Below are 18741 nucleotides of genomic sequence, written 5' to 3'. Positions count from 1 at the left end.
GGCTGACCCCCCACCTTTTCAATCTCTGCAGCAATGCTGACAGCACTCCTGCGCCTATCTTTCAAAGACAGCAGTTGGATGTGACGCTGAGCACGTGCACTCAGCTTCTTTGGACGACCAACGCGAGGTCTGTTCTGAGTGGACCCTGCTCTTTTAAAACACTGGATGATCTTGGCCACTGTGCTGCAGCCTAGTTTCAGGGTGTTGGCAATCTTCTTGTAGCCTTGGCCATCTTCATGTAGCGCAACAATTCGTCTTTTAGGATCCTCAGAGAGTTCTTTGCCATGAGGTGCCATGTTGGAACTTTCAGTGACCAGTATGAGAGAGTGTGAGAGCTGTACTACTAAATTGAACACACCTGCTCCCTATGCACACCTGAGACCTAGTAACACTAACGAGTCACATGACATTTTGGAGGGAAAATGACAAGCAGTGCTCAATTTGGACATTTAGGGGTGTAGTCTCTTAGGGGTGTACTCACTTTTGTTGCCGGTGGTTTAGACATTAATGGCTGTATATTGAGTTATTTTGAGGGAAGAATAAATTTACACTGTTATATAAGCTGCACACAGACTACTTTTCATTGTGTCAAAGTGTCATTTTGTCAGTGTTGTCCCATGAAAAGATATACTTAAATATATGCAGAAATGTGAGGGGTGTACTCACTTTTGTGATACACTGTATATATATATATATATATATATATATATATATATATATATATATATATATATAATACAATATATTAAAGTAATTATTGCACTGCAAGAGATTCGTTTTGGGCATAAGTAGGCCAATTTTTAATTAAAAATATATTATTACCAGCCTAATGCCACATTTTGTTTCTAACAATTGTGACCAATATGACAACTAATGGGTTGACATTTTAAACGTAATATTTAATGATTATATTGCATTGGCTGCAAAAGAAGCAAGGTGCAAATGCGGGACGGGGCAGTACTAAAATTTATTATAGCAAAATCGGTCACAAAATCAGTTTTATTACAGAATTAGTGATTAAAACATAATTTTCTGCCCTAGGTTCGAATCCGTTTGCACTATTGAGAAAAAAATGTTACATTGTGTTCTTTATGCATGTTATTTTGTCTAAAATATGGTTCTGATGTATTATTATAAAGAATGAAAATAATGAATGTTAAACAGCCTGAATAAAGCATTTTAATAAAGTTCCTGACGGTGTAAGACCTGTTATATTTTTTATAGGTAAACACTCGCTACCCCTATAGCCCAGGGTGTTCCTTACTACCAGTTCTGAAAGTTGGCAGCCCTAGCCTCCGTCGTTGTTCGGGAAACGCACACAGGACAAGAGACAGGTACAGGTGTGTCTACAGTAACGAATCACAGTGGCAATAGAGACGTGCAAACAGACAAGCTGAGACCTGAGGCATGCAGCGCCATTTACTGAACCAGTGACTAACAGTAACTGTGACTGAACACACATCGAATATCACAATCGCTTAAAAATCTAATTCAGTTCATTTATTTCGAGAAGACCATTATGCAATAATTGTGAAATATTGTGTAAGATGTTTCATACTTGATTTATTTTGTTTAGTGATAGACCTTAGTCCCACATAAATACCACCCATTTTGTCTTTTCGTTGCACGAATGAATACAAGGTTAAAATAAATAAAACATGTACATATAATCATAATTATACAATTATTAATAACTTTTTTTACATTTATTTATTTATTCGATCCGTATAATAAAGTAGATTATTACACGTTATTGGGTAATTGTGGGGAAAAACGTTAGATTTCTCATGTATTTTTAAAGTAGAGAAGTGAAACTAAGTTTGAGAGGCACTGCAGCCCAGACTCAGACCCACATTTCTAATAATAGTAGTAGTAGTAATAGTAGTAATAATAGTAGTAATAGAACGATCCGATTTTAATAAACGGCTCTTCAAAATGAACGAAAAGAACCGAGTCACGCCTCTGGGAGCCGTTATGTATGTATATATACTGTATATATACAGTATATTGTCGGCTATTGTCGGCTTACATCATAAAATTTGTCAATTTATTTATACATAAATTCTGCCCTCCGTTCCTTTTCAAGAAAATGGCCTGAAATTGGTTGCAGTTTGTCTTTCGACTTCACTCGCAAAATCCGCGATGGGACTGAAGCTCTCAGTGATAGCTGTCAATCAAAACGGGATTCAGCCTTTCGACTGATCCTCCAGTCATCTTGCAGAAGCTCAGCGTCCAGACCCGCCCACAGCTCCATTCACCCCCAGAGGCGCTCAGCGTCCGGGGGCGGGACAAGATTTATCCAATGAGCGGCGAGTTTCGAAGCAATGAAACAAACCCTTTCATGCAGCCCCATTGAAGTGAAGAGACGCTCAGTTTCTGCGGGTAAATGCATTGAGGCTACGGGAATGTATGAGTTAAGTTAACAAAATCGAGTCAGTGATTTGTGATAAGTAGCTGATTCTGAACGAACTCGTCTTCGAGGTGAACGTGTTCTAACGCATTTGTAGTCCATGAAATGTTAACACAACTGTACATATTTGACCATTTAATTTTTGACATTTTAGGGTAAGCTGAGCTTCCCTTGCAGTCTTAGAGAAATTGCCACTGATATACAGTATATATATACAGGGGTTGGACAAAATAACTGAAACACCTGTCATTTTAGTGTGGGAGGTTTCATGGCTAAATTAGACCAGTCTGGTGGCCAATCTTCATTAATTGCACATTGCACCAGTAAGAGCAGAGTGTGAAGGTTCAATTAGCAGGGTAAGAGCACAGTTTTGCTCAAAATATTGCAATGCACACAACATTATGGGTGACATACCAGAGTTCAAAAGAGGACAAATTGTTGGTGCACGTCTTGCTGGCGCATCTGTGACCAAGACAGCAAGTCTTTGTGATGTATCAAGAGCCACGGTATCCAGGGTAATGTCAGCATACCACCAAGAAGGACAAACCACATCCAACAGGATTAACTGTGGACGCAAGAGGAAGCTGTCTGAAAGGGATGTTCGGGTGCTAACCCGGATTGTATCCAAAAAACATAAAACCACGGCTGCCCAAATCACGGCAGAATTAAATGTGCACCTCAACTCTCCTGTTTCCACCAGAACTGTCCGTCGGGAGCTCCACAGGGTCAATATACACGGCCGGGCTGCTATAGCCAAACCTTTGGTCACTCGTGCCAATGCCAAACGTCGGTTTCAATGGTGCAAGGAGCGCAAATCTTGGGCTGTGGACAATGTGAAACATGTATTGTTCTCTGATGAGTCCACCTTTACTGTTTTCCCCACATCCGGGAGAGTTACGGTGTGGAGAAGCCCCAAAGAAGCGTACCACCCAGACTGTTGCATGCCCAGAGTGAAGCATGGGGGTGGATCAGTGATGGTTTGGGCTGCCATATCATGGCATTCCCTTGGCCCAATACTTGTGCTAGATGGGCGCGTCACTGCCAAGGACTACCGAACCATTCTGGAGGACCATGTGCATCCAATGGCGGTGCCGTGTATCAGGATGACAATGCACCAATACACACAGCAAGACTGGTGAAAGATTGGTTTGATGAACATGAAAGTGAAGTTGAACATCTCCCATGGCCTGCACAGTCACCAGATCTAAATATTATTGAGCCACTTTGGGGTGTTTTGGAGAAGCGAGTCAGGAAACGTTTTCCTCCACCAGCATCACGTAGTGACCTGGCCACTATCCTGCAAGAAGAATGGCTTAAAATCCCTCTGACCACTGTGCAGGACTTGTATATGTCATTTCCAAGACGAATTGACGCTGTATTGGCCGCAAAAGGAGGCCCTACTCCATACTAATAAATTATTGTGGTCTAAAAACAGGTGTTTCAGTTATTTTGTCCAACCCCTGTATATATGGAGAGCTAGCGAGACACACACACACACACACACAGAGTGACCACAGCCTGGCCATCAAAAGAGGATCCCCAGAGAGGAGAGAATTTGTCATGTCAATAAAGCAAATTGAATTGAATTAAGAGAGAGAGAGAGGTAACCGAGCTACAGAGAGAACATGCAGAAAACGAGCAGTGCTAGTAGTATAAGGACAAATAAAATTGAGAAATAAACTTGTTCATGTTAAATCTGATTCTTTCATGGCGCTTTGTTTTAAATCAGAAACAAACAGACACATCTCTCTGAAAGTTAATGCAATGCAACCACAGTATGTCTTAATTGTATTTTTTTCTTTTTAAAATAAATAGTTTTTTCTCATTTAAGTGTTGTTTTAATTAGGCCTACATTTAAGACAAGGTAGTAAAATTTGCATGATGGGCGGGATCTCGTCACTCATTGGCTGCTGGAAATAAGCCCCAGAACCCTATTTTGACGGGTGGACGGGACCTCATCACCCATCATTGGTACCCGCTCACCGAGTATATTCTACAGACATCCTTCGTCTACCTAATCCATCCAGCCTGAAATAGTTCCAACTCCTCTGAAGGAGATGGGGTGTTGTCTGAATTTTTATTTAGCAAGCAGAACACAGGAAAGGGTTTTGACAACTTTGTGATCTTGCAAACTTTAGAGGCAACTGCACTCTAAAAATGCTGGGCTGAAAACAACCCAACCTAGGTTATTTGGCAACCCAGTGCTGGGTAAATATTGGACAGAACATACACTGGGTCATTTCAACCCAACTTGTTGGGTTATGCAATTTAACCATTTAACTGTAAGGTTCTTTTTTACCCAATGCTGGGTTAATTTCACCATGAATGTTGTTTACTTCAATGCAATGTGTACTGATGCTGATTTGTAAATAATAATAGTAATACTGCTGCTTTTACTGCTTCTAATAATAATAATACTAATAATAAACAGTGAGCACAAAGATGTTTTTTTATTTTTTATTATTCACAATTAAAAAAATATTAAATACAACAATGTGTCTAGATACGCACAAAAAAACAAAATTTGAAAATAAAAACAGACAAATAAATACATTATTTACACATATTTAAGTGTTACATGCATTTCCTTGTTTGCAGCCCACTGATTATTTGTATATGCTTGGATAAGAGACGCTGCTCTAAATGATAATACAAACGGGAAGGGATTCCTTTGTAAATATTGCTGCAAATACTGCACCATGTTGGTTCCACACTGTTAAAAGTACCAAAATAAGATATTAATATGGTTTAAAACATTGGAAATAAATAATAATGAATGTTACTGATATGGCGGTTTAACGTATATAACTCTTTTTTGCCCACGCTCACAAATGTTTCCCTGAGGTAAATTCTTATTTCCGCTGTGGTTAGCTAAGTAAGCTAAAGCTAACTAATTAACTAAACATATGTTTAAACTAAATGACCATGCATACTCATTAAGAATATTATTAATAAACTGCTGATATCTTACAGATTTGTTATTATAAATGTAGTGACATCTGAAATATTTTTATTTGTAATGTCGTGTTTCCTTGAAACGTGCCAATTTCCCCACCGTTTCAAATAAAATTTTCTTAATCTGGCAACACAGGAAAATAAACGTACATTAGTAAACAGCCTAAGAGAATTTAGCCATTGGCAACAGGACATGATAACCCAAGTGCTGGGTTGAAAAAATTAACCCAACTACCTTAACCCAGCGTTTGGGTAGAAAAAACAACCCAGCATTTTTTAAAGAGTGTAAATCGCCACTTGAAGAGAGAGATGGAAATGACCTACATGAAAAAGGGGACCAATAAAGAAGCCTAACAAACCAAAAATGTATATCAAGTTTTTGCTTTAGAATAACATAGTCACTGTAGTCAGGCATTTAGGATTTCAGGTGAGCGAGGGCTTATCTCCAGCAGCCAATGTGTGACGAGATCCCCTCCACCCATAAAAAATAGGGCCAGAACTCTTGACTGGAGAAGAATTTTAAATAGTGGTGTGCGATACTGCAAAATTTGGTATCGATCTGATACTAAGTGAATACAGGGCCAGTATCGCCAGAAACGAAACTTTTTTAATAATTATGGTAGATGCATCTTCACATTGCTAAATCTGAATGAATTTTCATGACATTTAAGTGTATTATTGTCAGAGGTGGAAAGAGTATTACAATATTGTACTCAAGTAAAAGTACTATTATTTTAATGAATTTTACTTAAGTACAAGTAAAATTACTAGTCTAAAAATTTACTCAAGTAAAAAGTAACTCATTTAACATGTACTCAGAGTAAATGTTACTTTCATCAAATACATCTTGTTGGCCCAACAATATATTTTAAGTTCTGCTGACAATTCTACAATTTCGGACAAACTAAAAAAACAGGTTGTGTCAATGAAATTCATCAAATACATCTTGTTGGTCCAACAATATATTTTCAATTCTGTCAACTACATTTGTTTAGTCCAGTTAATTATTAATTAGTATTAAAGTAAATGTAAAATATACTGAATAAGTGAACACTGCATAGCAAATGTAAATTCTTAACAAATACATTTTATTTGCATGTATAATATAAACAATTTTTTTAAACATTCAGCATTCACAAGCATCAAACAAATGACAAGTTATACATGTTATAGTGTGTAATTGAAACAATTTATATTAGAAAATGTAAGTAGAGCCTAAAGTTAGTTTTTAAGGTGCAAGGGCAACTACAAATTACAAGTCAACTTAGCACCTAAATGTAATTGCTCATTTTTAAGGTGGAATAAAAACCAGTTTTGATGGTTTGGTATCTTGAAGGCATTAGTGTAGTCGAGCAGGTTGTCCATTACTACTTCTTCTTCAATTACAACTGCAACATTGACTACACTGGACAGTGATCTTGATAAAACAGCACTCTCCTTCACCACTTCAAGAATCCCCGTTTTCATGTTCTTTGTGGTCCTGTAATGCTTCTGTATCCTCTGGAACACATAATAATATCAGAGCCTCATTTATGTGTAAGAAATTGCATATTAACACAAGCACTGACATACTAATAAAATGGTACTTGTAGGCTACTGTCAGTCAGCACGTAAAAATAAAACTGAAGTAAGAAAGTAACAAAGCTTACTCAAATTAAATGAATGAATTAATGCTTTTTACTTACATAATGTGCTGCGTTTAGAATTTCTCCACTCGTTTCAACAACTAAGAATACCTATACACCACGGTTTGTTAACGTTTATAAAAGCTAAGTCACTGTTTCACACACCCATGTGGATGCAGAAGCATCTGACAGCAGCATCCAGTTGCTTTAACGTTATTTACAATGCAGTAACTCAACAGGCTTCCAAAATATTTTAGTAAACTGCAGAGTAACGGTCCAAGAGTCGGTTCGCTAACAGTGTAAGAGTCGGTTCCTTAATAGACACTGCTAGTGGTGGAAAGTTCGTTTCACGGAACCGATTCTTTCATTTAACTCCGATGTTACAGGCTGTACAGAGTTAACTATAATAATAACAAAAACTATTTTATTTGAGGTATATTTTAAAAAGGAAATCCACTGGGCGTCTGGATGTAACTGCTGCCTGATTTAAGGTGGAACGGTGAACTTCAGCAACAAGTTGCAGGTGCTCGATTTGAACAGCCACAATGAATCATTTGAATCAGATGAAACTCTATCACTAGTTTGATACGGTGTTTTATCACAGCTTAACAGACTCTGTCTATAGTTATTTAGTATTCAGCCCAAAGTAAAAGAGGTAGTGGTGGCATGTGGAGTTACGTTTAAAAACATGGTAAAATGATGAAAACGTCCTCTGTGCAGCTTTCAGTTCGCCAATTCAAAATCAAACAAACCACAGAGTTGTTCACATTCGTTAAACCCTCCACCTTAACGTGACTAAGATGTAATTATGTTAAGATACTCACTGTTTGTTTGAAATCTCCTCGTTAATATAAAACGGTTGTTTGAAAGTCCTCTTCTCTCCATAAAAACTGGAGCGAAGACGTCCCTCTGGAGCGCATGCGCAGAAGTTTCCTCATTCCCACTGTTGCTCACCCAAATCAGTTTTTTTCATTGGACTTGAAATGTTGAGTGAAAACAGTTGTACTCGTTTACTGAACCTAACATTTTAAGTTGAAGAGTAGGACTACTACAGCTGACGGCACAACACATTTTTTGTTTTTGGACCAACTATTGCCATAATTCATGTTGTGCCAACATTTATTTTTACATTCTCAGAACATAACCAAACAAGGATTTTTTTTGTTTTCATCACCAACAAATACCAAACAACATCATACTGCAAATCTCATAACTCAAAACAAGTCAAGTGTTACAAGCTATTCTTTGATTTATTTCATCAGACTATGTTGTCAAATAATGAAACAGCAAACTCCAAACATGTTAAACTTTTTAAATCACTCTTCCCTACTCTATACCTAGATTACAGCTCTTTTATTTTAGCAACCAGCTTATTTTCCATTGCAGAATTCACTGCATCAGTTTCCCAGACATTTTTTTTTTTTACTCAGTAACGGATGTTATCACCACCAAGCGGCTAACGTATAGTTGTGTTTGCTGGGTGAATACATTTATATATTTTTTTATAGTGACCAAATATATGTGTTATTGTTCATTTAAAATAAAAAATGAATGTAGCGGAGTAAAAGTAAAACTCAAGTATCGATCCCATCACACTAGTATCAATCCGATACCAATACCAACGTTGGTATCGATAATATCGATATTTGGATAAAACTATTTACTCAAAATCTGCTTTTGATTCTCATAATCTGCTTTGAGGGGGTTAGGGGGCATTCAGGTGGAAAAAGACACCGGGGAGGTGGACCTCAAGAAAGAGATGTCTTAATTGGAGGTCATTTATCTGTAACAGACCTTACTGCGGAATAGAATACTAGGCCCAACAGCAATTGAAAATATATCATTCAGGGGTGCGTTTCCCAAAAGCATAGTTACTAATCACGTTAGCAACTTAGTTGAAAAGATGCAGTTGTAATGCAAGTGTTTCCCGAAACCATAGTTCGAACTACTGTGGTACCAACATCGAGGGGGGTCTCTATTTATCCTTGTGGGTTTGGAATGTTTGTTACTGCAGTTACTATTTTTTTTTTCTAATAATTGAAAGGATTAACAAATAGTGTTCATAACAATGTGTGAATAACAATGTGTGTCTGTGAATAGAGGCAACTATAATAATGGTCATGGTCATGTGTCCAGATACTGTTGACTATATAGAGTGTTAAACAAAAACAAATAGGTTATGATAAATCTGCTGTTTAAAGGCTTTGACCAACAATACTGATAAAACATGATGTCACAATGATTTGGTGATATTAATGAAGTCGTGTGTGTAAATGTATGATTGTGGAACCAGATGATTAATTGTCATTAGATAAGGTGATTGTTATCATTGTGACAGGCCTACTACTTACTCAGAGCTATCACTGAAAAACACTGGCCTGAACACCTTAAATACCTTTAATAAGATTTTGAACTCATCCCATTTCAGCCATTAATAAGCAGATCTGGACAATTAATAGATGACAATATTGGTAAGCTATTATTATGTATTATTTACTGTGTGCAGACATTCAAACAGAAAGGAAGTGTTTGTGATGCTGTGCTGTTTTTTTTTCTCACTTATGAGCCATGCAGTGGCGTGATAGCTCTTTGATTTGTGAATGGTGGTGAGATGTGGGGTGACTATCAGGTGACTGTTTCTTTTTTTAATGGTTGTGTGAGGAGATGAAGAATTGAGGATGAAAGCTTACTATAACACCAAAAATATGTGGACACTTGTTGTCATTATTGGGTTTTGGTGTTTCAGCTACACCCATTGCTAGCAGGAGTATAAAACCAGTTATATAAAATAAAATACATCCTTCTAAATGTGTGACAACAGTATAGGGAACATTTGTTTCTGTTTCAGCAGTTATTAAAGGAATTGTTTGGTAAGTTTAGTGTGGAGGAACTCCAGTAGAACACAGTGAGTCTTGACCTGTCATCTACACCTTCAGCCTATTATCTTTGGAATAAATTGGATGGTCAATTGTGAGTCAGACCTTCTTGTCCAACATCAGTTCTTGACCTCGCTAATGCATTTTTGACTAATAGGCACAAAATTCCACAGGCACTGCATTAGCTGTTTAAGTATCTATATAGAAACAGAGTTTCTAATAACCCAGTAAAACTATATTTTATGTGATGAAATTCAACCACTGTGTTGCATTACAGTATCTTTAATAGAATGAGCTTATTATTAAAGCAGAGCGAAGGTCCTGCGATGGAAAATCCCAGCTTTGAGCTCTGTGTGTGGGTGAATGTGCACGTGTGGGGACAGCATGTCGAGGTGTGCGTGCGTGTATGTGTGTAACTGAGTGTCAGTGCAGATATGAAAGTAATATATCTACTCTGCTAATAATTCGATATGGGTTATGAGGACCTATTTATTACTCAAACATGTTAAACCCAGCTATGTGGCGGTAAAGACAACCCAGCATAACTCAGAGTAAATCTATCAGTCCAAAATGAGTTCAACTCAAGGGGACTTTACATAAAGCACTTCGATTAAAAATTTCAATTAATGCTAATTTTAAATATAAATTTACAGCATTTAGCTGGCATTCTTATCTGAAGCAACATATATAAATGCTTTGTGTTCTTCTCAGTAGCCATTTTATTACTTTCTGCTCATTTCCTGCACAATGGTAGGATGCATTATGCTTCTAAAGAGGCCACATTTATTGGTGTTTACCATGATGTTTAGGTAAGTGGCCCTTGTCAAATTATGATCCTCATCATCATGCTGGTTTTCCCAGCAGAACATCGCCTACAGTATTGCAATTTTAACAAACATACATGCTGTCCACATGATCTTGGAAAAAAGGGATTCAGTGGACCTGGCAACATTTCTTCTGCCACTGTAGGCATTGCTATTTAGGGGTGGTCATATTGTTTTGGCTTATCAGTGCATGTCAGTGTATGTATGTGTGTGTTTTTTCTCTGTGATGGACTGGTGACCATTCCAGGGTGTTTCCTAGGTTTTGCCCAGTGATTTGGACCCACCTTAAACCTGAATTAATGGAAAATCGAAGGGGGATGGGGGTCTCTATTAATGCTTGTGGGTTTGGAATGGGATGTAAACATGTCTACAGTTTAAAGCCCTCTAAATGTGTGGCAACAGTATAGGGAAGGTTTGTTTCTGTTCCAGCATGGCTGTGCCCCTGTACACAATGGTTATTAAAGGAATTTGGTGATGAGTTTAGTGTGGAGGAACTCCAGTGGAACACAATGATTCTTGACCTTTCATCTACATCTTTAGTCCATTGCCACAGGCACCTTCCAAAATCACAGGGAAACAAAAGCTGTTGAAGCCCAGGGTGTGCTAAAAGACATCTTTTTAAAAACTGCACCATTCCGAATATGTATCATCAAACAAATAGATTGGTGACTAAATGTAAATGTTGACAAATGTATTTTTTAATAGGTTTATTTTTTTTGGATGGTAATGTACTTAGTCATAGCCACTTCAGTCAAAAATATATTAGATGAAACTCAATCTCAGTGTTGCATCATATAAAATGTGCTCTCTAAAATGCAGTGCTGAAGTCTTGCAAACGGAAATTCCATACATGGTTCAGGAAATAGATGGGGTATGTGTGCATGTGATTTAGGGATGGGGTGGAGTGACCAGTTAAATGGGTGTACACGTTAGTACAAAAATGAAAGGAATACATTTACTATGCTAATGTAGCACTACTGTAGTTGTTTGTTTATCAGTCAGGAAGTCTGTCAGCCATTAAGACACTACTGAGACAGCGATTCCATCAGTTTTCGCTTACTAAGCTAACACAGTTAGCCTCATGCTATTCAAACCAATAGGAAGAGGTGGCACAATGCGCTAGCATGTCAAATAACATCTCCCTCCGTGTACCAAAAACGGTTAAATTCGCTGACAAGCCCAAATTTACAAATAAATGAGACTTGTACACGTTTATACAAATTAAAAATCAATAATAATTTATTTACGTCATGAGAAAAGTTGTGCCGCACTGAATGCTGGGATTGCCTTCACCGTTAAAGCAGCGTTGGATGCTCCCTCATTATTCTGTCAAAATACCGTTCAGATTAAAGGTGATTTAGTAGATAGCATTTTAAGGTATCTAAGAATTCGAACAGCTTACTTCTTGGGAGTGCACGTAGGATGACGTAAAATGCTGTCTATGCAGAGAGCTCACTAGGTTTTCGAACACCCCTCTAGAGAAAGTTTATTCCACCATTTTGGTGTCTACACAGAAATGGCTTGGTGCTTGTCTTTATTGAGTACATCTTTATAAATAAATGTGTTGCATTGCTATGCATCTATTAGTGTATATAATATAATCATTGCTGTATATAATTTTGCACCATGAACTTAATTAAAATCAGAGTAGTTTCATGAAGTTTTGTTGTATGTAGTTACCCCTACTAGATGGCAGGCAGCTCAGTCACATGATGGCTGCTTATTTCCTAAACCTGAGTGGTTAAAATGGATGCTATGCAAAAATCTGTCACAGTACTGACAGTCATGAGTAGAAAATGTCTTGATGCATAAGTATTCACTCCATGTAAAACCACAAATCATTTGTACTCTTATGGTCGTGACTTAAGCAAAAGCTTTCAGTAAAAGTATTTATGTAAGCTGTATAAACATCTGACTGTTTCTATTTAATGTGTGTGTGAGGAGATGATGAAAGAATGATGACACCTCACTATGACACCAAAAATAGTTCAGGTGTTTCAGCCACACCCATTGCTAGCAGGAGTATAAAACCAGTTCTATACAGTAAAATATATTCCTCATAAATTTGTGGCAACAGTATAGGGAAGGTCTTTTTCTGTTCCAGCATGACTGTGCCCTTATGCACAAAGATTATTAAAGGAATTATTTGATGAGTTTAGTGTGAAGGAACTCCAGTGGAACACAATGAGTCTTGGCCTTCATCTACACATTTAACCCATTACCTTTGACCTTAAATTTTAATGTTTATAGGACTGGATGACTTGTCATAATTTACAGAATCATTAATTTTGCTTTCAGCTTAATAATCTTAAAGAAAAATATCCAGTCATCAGTTTGAGATCTAAAGCACAAGCTCAGTTTGATTATGCAACATGAAAACAAGCTGAAGCACAAGAGCAGCAAAAGAAAGGGTTTGGAAAGGCCTCATCAAAGTGCTGACTTGAACCTCTTAGATTCTGTGGCAGGACCTTAAACAGACAGTTCATGCATAGAAGTCCTACTATTTGGCAAAATTACACCAATTTTATGAAAAACTGTGGGCCAGTATTTACACAGAATGCTATGCAAAAATATCATGAGTGGCTTAAAGTGCCTTGTTAACAAGAGAGGCCAGAGGAGAATGGCCACACTGGTTGAAGCTGAAGGCTAATATAACTCAAATTCTCACATTTTATAATCATGGGAAGCAGAAAAACATCTTAGAAAGCACCTAGGCAGATGGTCAGATGGTCTCATTATTCTATTCTGTCAAGAAAAGGCTTCCAAAATGTAAACATGTACTGTATGATTTTTGAAACTGAGATTTCTACTCCACATAGTAGGGTCAAATTTATTTTAAACAACACTGTCTTAACTGACCATCTTCACAAGGTTAGAGACCACACGTTTTTTTATTATTCATGTTTCATGCAATTAAGCAGCAGTTGAGAAATACAGTTTAGCTAAAACCCTCTTAAAAGGTAGTGAAGCTAATTGTAGTGTAAATTAGACTTTTAGTTGTCTGTTAATGACAGCTGAAGATGCAGCGGTTTAGACACCTAGGGTGTGTTCGAAAACCTAGTGAGCTGCCTTGCTGTCTTACTGTCTACATAGGCAGCTGCCTAAGTAGAGAGGATTCTAATAAGTCATTGACTTATGAGGCAGGTTATTCGAACCCACTACTTAGACAGCGATTCCAACAGTTTTCGCTTACTAAGCTAACACAGGATAGTATCATGCCATTCAAACCAATGGGATGAGGTGACACAATGCGCTAGCATGTCAACTAACATCTCACTCCGTGTACCGAAAACGGTTAAATTCGCTGACAAGCCCGAATTTGCAAATAAATGACACTTGTACATGTTTATACAAATTAAAAATTTATAATCATTTATTTATGTTTGAAAATAACTCAATATACCGTTCAGATTAAAGGTGACTTAGTAGGCAGCATTTTAAGGTATCTAAGAATTCGAACAGCCTACTTCTCGGGAGTGCGCGTAGGATGACATAAAATGCTGTCTATGTAAGGAGCTCACTAAGTTTTCAAACACACCCCTAGAGAAAGTTTATTCCACCATTTGGGTGTCCACACAACATGTATGATTTATAAAATAGTGATTTCTACTCCACATAGTAGGGTCAAATTTTATTGTAAAGAACACTGTACATGTGTTATTTTTTAATTATCCATGTTTAATGCAATTGAAAGGTAGTGAAGTAAGGCTAGTGCTAATTGTAGTGTTAATTTGACTTTTAGTTGTCTTTTAATGGCAGCTGAAGATGCAGCAGTTTAGACACCTAGAGAAAGTTTATTCCACCATTTGGGTGTCTACACAGAAATAGCTTGGTGCTTGTCTTTATTGAGTACATTTTTAAAATAAATGTAACGAGTAAATGTGTTGCATTGCTATGCACATATTAGTGTATATAATATTATCATTGCTGTATATAATTTTGCACCATGAACTTAATTACAATCAAAGTAGTTTCAGGAAGTTTTGTTGTATGTAGTTACCCCTACAAGATGGCAGGCAGCTCAGTCACATGATGGCTGCTTATTTCCTAAACCTGAGTGGTTAAAATGGATGCTATGCAAAACTCCGTTGTTCACAGTAGTGACAGTCATGAGTAGAAAATGTCTTGATGCATAAGTATTCACTCCATGTGAAACCACAAATCCCTTGTACTGTTATGGTCGTGACATAAGCAACAGCTTCCAGTAAAAGAATTTATGTAAGCTGTATAAACATCTGACTGTTTCTATTTAGTGTGTGTGAGGAGATGATGAATAGATGATGAAACCTTACTAAAAGGCCAGAAATATGTGGACACGTTGTAATTATTGAGTTCAGGTGTTTCAGCCAGACCAATTGCTAGCAGGAGTATAAAACCAGTTATATACAATAAAATATGTCCTTCTGAATTTGTGGCAACAGTACACAGAACCTTCAGCCCATTACCTTTGGCCTTAAATGTTCGGATGTTAATAGGTCAGGGTGATTTGTCATCATTTACATAATTATTAATTTTGCTTTTAACTTAATAATCTTAAAGAAAACCATTCAGTCATCAGTTTGAGATCTAAAGCACAAAGCTCAGTTAGGTTATGCAACATGAAAACAAGCTGAAGCACAAGAGCAACAAAAGAAAGAGTAAAAAATGAATTATTGCAATCATTTGTACTGTTATGGTCGTGGCCTAAGCAACAGCTTCCAGTAAAAGGTTAAACGGACACATTCTTCTGTGACTCACCCACTCTGCCTTACAAAAGCACTCCAAATCTGTCACAGTGTGAGGGCTGTCCTGCGGTCTCCTGTGGTCACCCCACAGATTTTCAACTGGATTTAGGTCTGGGCTCTGGACGGGCCATTCTAAAACGTATTGTGGTGAAGCAATTCTTTTAATCATGTGTAGAATTTTGGTCATGCTAAAAAGTGAAATTCTTCTACATCTTCAGCATTTTAGACATTAAATTTTTGGCATTTGGTAGTGAACATTACCTTACTCTAGTTAAAATAGACAACAGTCCAAGAATAAAAATCTGCTAAAACCCTGTTAGAACCAAAGGTGTTTTTTTGCAAGAAAGAGTGTTTAGTAAAGAGGTGGCTTTTAATCGTCTTTTGAAGACAGCGAGAGACTCAGATGTTCGGACAGACAAGAAAAGCTCATTCTACCACTTGGGTGCAAGTACAGAGAAGAGGCTTGATGCTTGTCTTCATTGAGTTCTGGGTGGAGAATCAAGTTGAGCAAGACTAGTGGCTCTGAGGTTGCATGGTAAAAAGCAGGGTTTTATTAGTAGAGGTTTTGTGTCAATATTGACAATTAGAATTGTTCAAAATCATAATGTCCTCCACCTTGACTAAAGCCCTCATTCCAGCTGAAGAAAAAACTGTCCCAAAACATAATGCTACCAACACCATGCTTCACTGAGTATGATGTTTTTTTTTTGGTGATGCAGTGTTTTGCAAAATTCAACCAGGCTTGGATGCTTTTCTTTTTAAGATGTGGCTTCTGTCTTGCCACCTTACCCCACAGCCCAGACATAGGAAGAATACGGGGGATTGTTGTCACATGTAGTACACAATCAGTACCTGCCAGAAATTCCTGCAGCTTTTTAATGTTGCTGTTTTTTAATGAGGCCCTTGGGAGCCTTGCAAGGTGGGAATACACTCCTAGAGGACAATACATACACCCCTTTACTGCTGCCTATCTATTGTCTTTCTCATATAATCTCATATAACTTTCTCACCTTAAAATGAAAGAATTAAAAGCACACCATAGAGTGGATGTAAATTTTCCAGAATTACACATATTTATTTATATTGCTATATCAGGGCTGCTGTGACCCAAATAATATTCACACTATTAACTAAATAGTGCACTAAATTACCTCTTTGGCTCTAGTGAGGATACTATTTTAAAAAGTAAAAAAGAGTGCAGATTAAGAAACAGCAGTGTCTTTTTGCTCAGTGTGCAGCCCAGCACAGCAAGTTTTAAATATTATACCCAGTACTAAACTGTCGGCCTTTATTGCCTCCTGCACACACATCCTGACTTTAATACCTTTGCCTGTCATGCATTCAAGTCCCCGGGAGACAGTGAGGCTGCTAACATTAGCCATCCTGCCTGCCTGCCTACTGATCACCTAGGCTAAGCACTGACTTTCCATCGTTGCTGAGTACAATTTTACTTTAAATCCAAAATAGAATGGAGGATGTGAGAATATAAGATGCCCTCGCATAAGTGGATTGTTACTGCGTTCGTAATGTCTCTCTAGTGACATGCTGTATTAAGCTACAACATTTCATATTTTAAAGTTTACATGACATATTCTGTAATACAACTGCTACAAGGGCAGTTGTAGCCTAGTGGTTACGGTCCTGGAGTAGTAATCGAAAGGTCGCTGGTTCAAGACCCACCACTGCCAGGTTGCCACTGTTGGGTCCTTAAGCAAGGCCCTTAACCTTTAATTGCTTAGACTGTATACTGTCACAGTACTGTAAGTTGCTTTAAATAAATGGATAAAAGCGTCCGCTAAATGCCGAAAATGTCAAAAAAAATGTTTTAACTGTAGGCTGTACACTCAGAGATATTTGTGTTTTAAATGTCTAATGATTTAAAGAAGACTATATCTATATGCATAAATGGAGGTGAATGCATCATGATATGGGGCTGCTTCTTGGCAAACAGTAGACAGGGGTTCTGAATTCATTTTAAATCCTGTTAAAATGTATAAATAACCTTGGAATAACCTTGTTGCTGGTAACAGGCAGATAGAGAATGATCTTGCAGGAAAGAAAGTAACTGTTTGTTGGATAGTTTGTTAGTTTGGGACCAGCTCTGAGAGTACACTGAGAGTGGGCCAGTGATAGCTCAGTGGTTAAGGTACTGGACTAGTAAACAGAAGGTTGCCGGTTCAAGCCACCAAGTTGCCACTGTTGGGTCCCTGAGCAAGGCCCTTAACCCTCAATTGCTCATTGTATAAGTCGCTTTGGATAAAAGCGTCTGCTAAATGCTGAAAATGTAAATGTACACTGACAAGTGCACCTCCCAATGGCTGGGCTGTTCAGCCAAACCAACACCAGACATAGACATATTCGAACCCCAAATTACCATGTTAGTGTATTTTACTGCTGCCAAACATTTGCTTGTTAAGTAAGTATAAATCTATGTAAGAAAGCATATCCCAGTTTTTACTACAAGACAAACCTGAAATGAGTGTCAGAAAGCTTGAACTTTTATCAGAATTGTAGGAGGTTCTGACCAGTAATGGGAGAAAGAGCAACATTTGTAAACTATTGTAAAATGTTTCCATTATAATAGAAATGCACAAGCCAAAAAATGTCATCTGCAATGGGCCAATTTACTCTTTAATTCTGTTCAATATGTAGTGTGATTGCAAGAGGAAATATTGTTGACCAACAGTTAATGTAACTGTTCCAGATTTAACCCACTAAATACTTAAGATTCTGAAAATTTTTTAGAAAGATTTCTGAAAGTTCTACATGTTCTACAGGTTTTCAACAGTCCATGACTATGTCTATCTATCTGAATAATTTTCAGTAGTAAAACATGACTAGTGTCTAATGTGAAAGACATGTATACCTACACACTTTTTATGAACTTGCTTAGATATCTCAGGTCAAATTACAGTATTTACATTGTGAACATAAGTAAACACTGTTTTCCAGTTTGTTTTTTCTGAAGACTTTAACAGCTCTAAAAGTAAAACATTTATTACTTTATATATGAAAAAACATTCCTTATTAATGATTATGACTTCAGACGTCATTCTCAGGAAGTGATTATGCAACAAAAGCCATAGTGATGAGTAATAATAGCACAGAAAGGCACATGTGTTTTGTATTGAGTCAGTACTGACATTGTCAGTACTGACAACGTACTTAGTTCCTGTTGTTACTGTTATTCACATAAACCTGGAACTGGGATCAATAAAGAAAACTTACATTTGTAAATGCAGATTTAAAAAGGAATGGCATATAGCAAGTATAGTACTTGGCTCTCTCATTTTTAACAGCTAATACGAACATCTGATGAGGTATTGT

The 18741-nt window shown here is 37.3% G+C and overlaps 1 long non-coding RNA gene across 3 annotated transcripts in view; it reads right to left on the bottom strand.

Moving 5' to 3' along the window:
* LOC134310977 (uncharacterized) overlaps positions 1-18741 on the bottom strand; it is a 169392-nt gene that overhangs the window by 132416 nt on the left and 18235 nt on the right. The window lies entirely within an intron of this gene.

The sequence above is a fragment of the Trichomycterus rosablanca genome, chromosome 3, assembly GCF_030014385.1.
Source record: "Trichomycterus rosablanca isolate fTriRos1 chromosome 3, fTriRos1.hap1, whole genome shotgun sequence".
In the NCBI taxonomy this organism is placed as follows: domain Eukaryota; kingdom Metazoa; phylum Chordata; class Actinopteri; order Siluriformes; family Trichomycteridae; genus Trichomycterus; species Trichomycterus rosablanca.
This window is presented reverse-complemented; position numbering and strand designations above follow the sequence as displayed.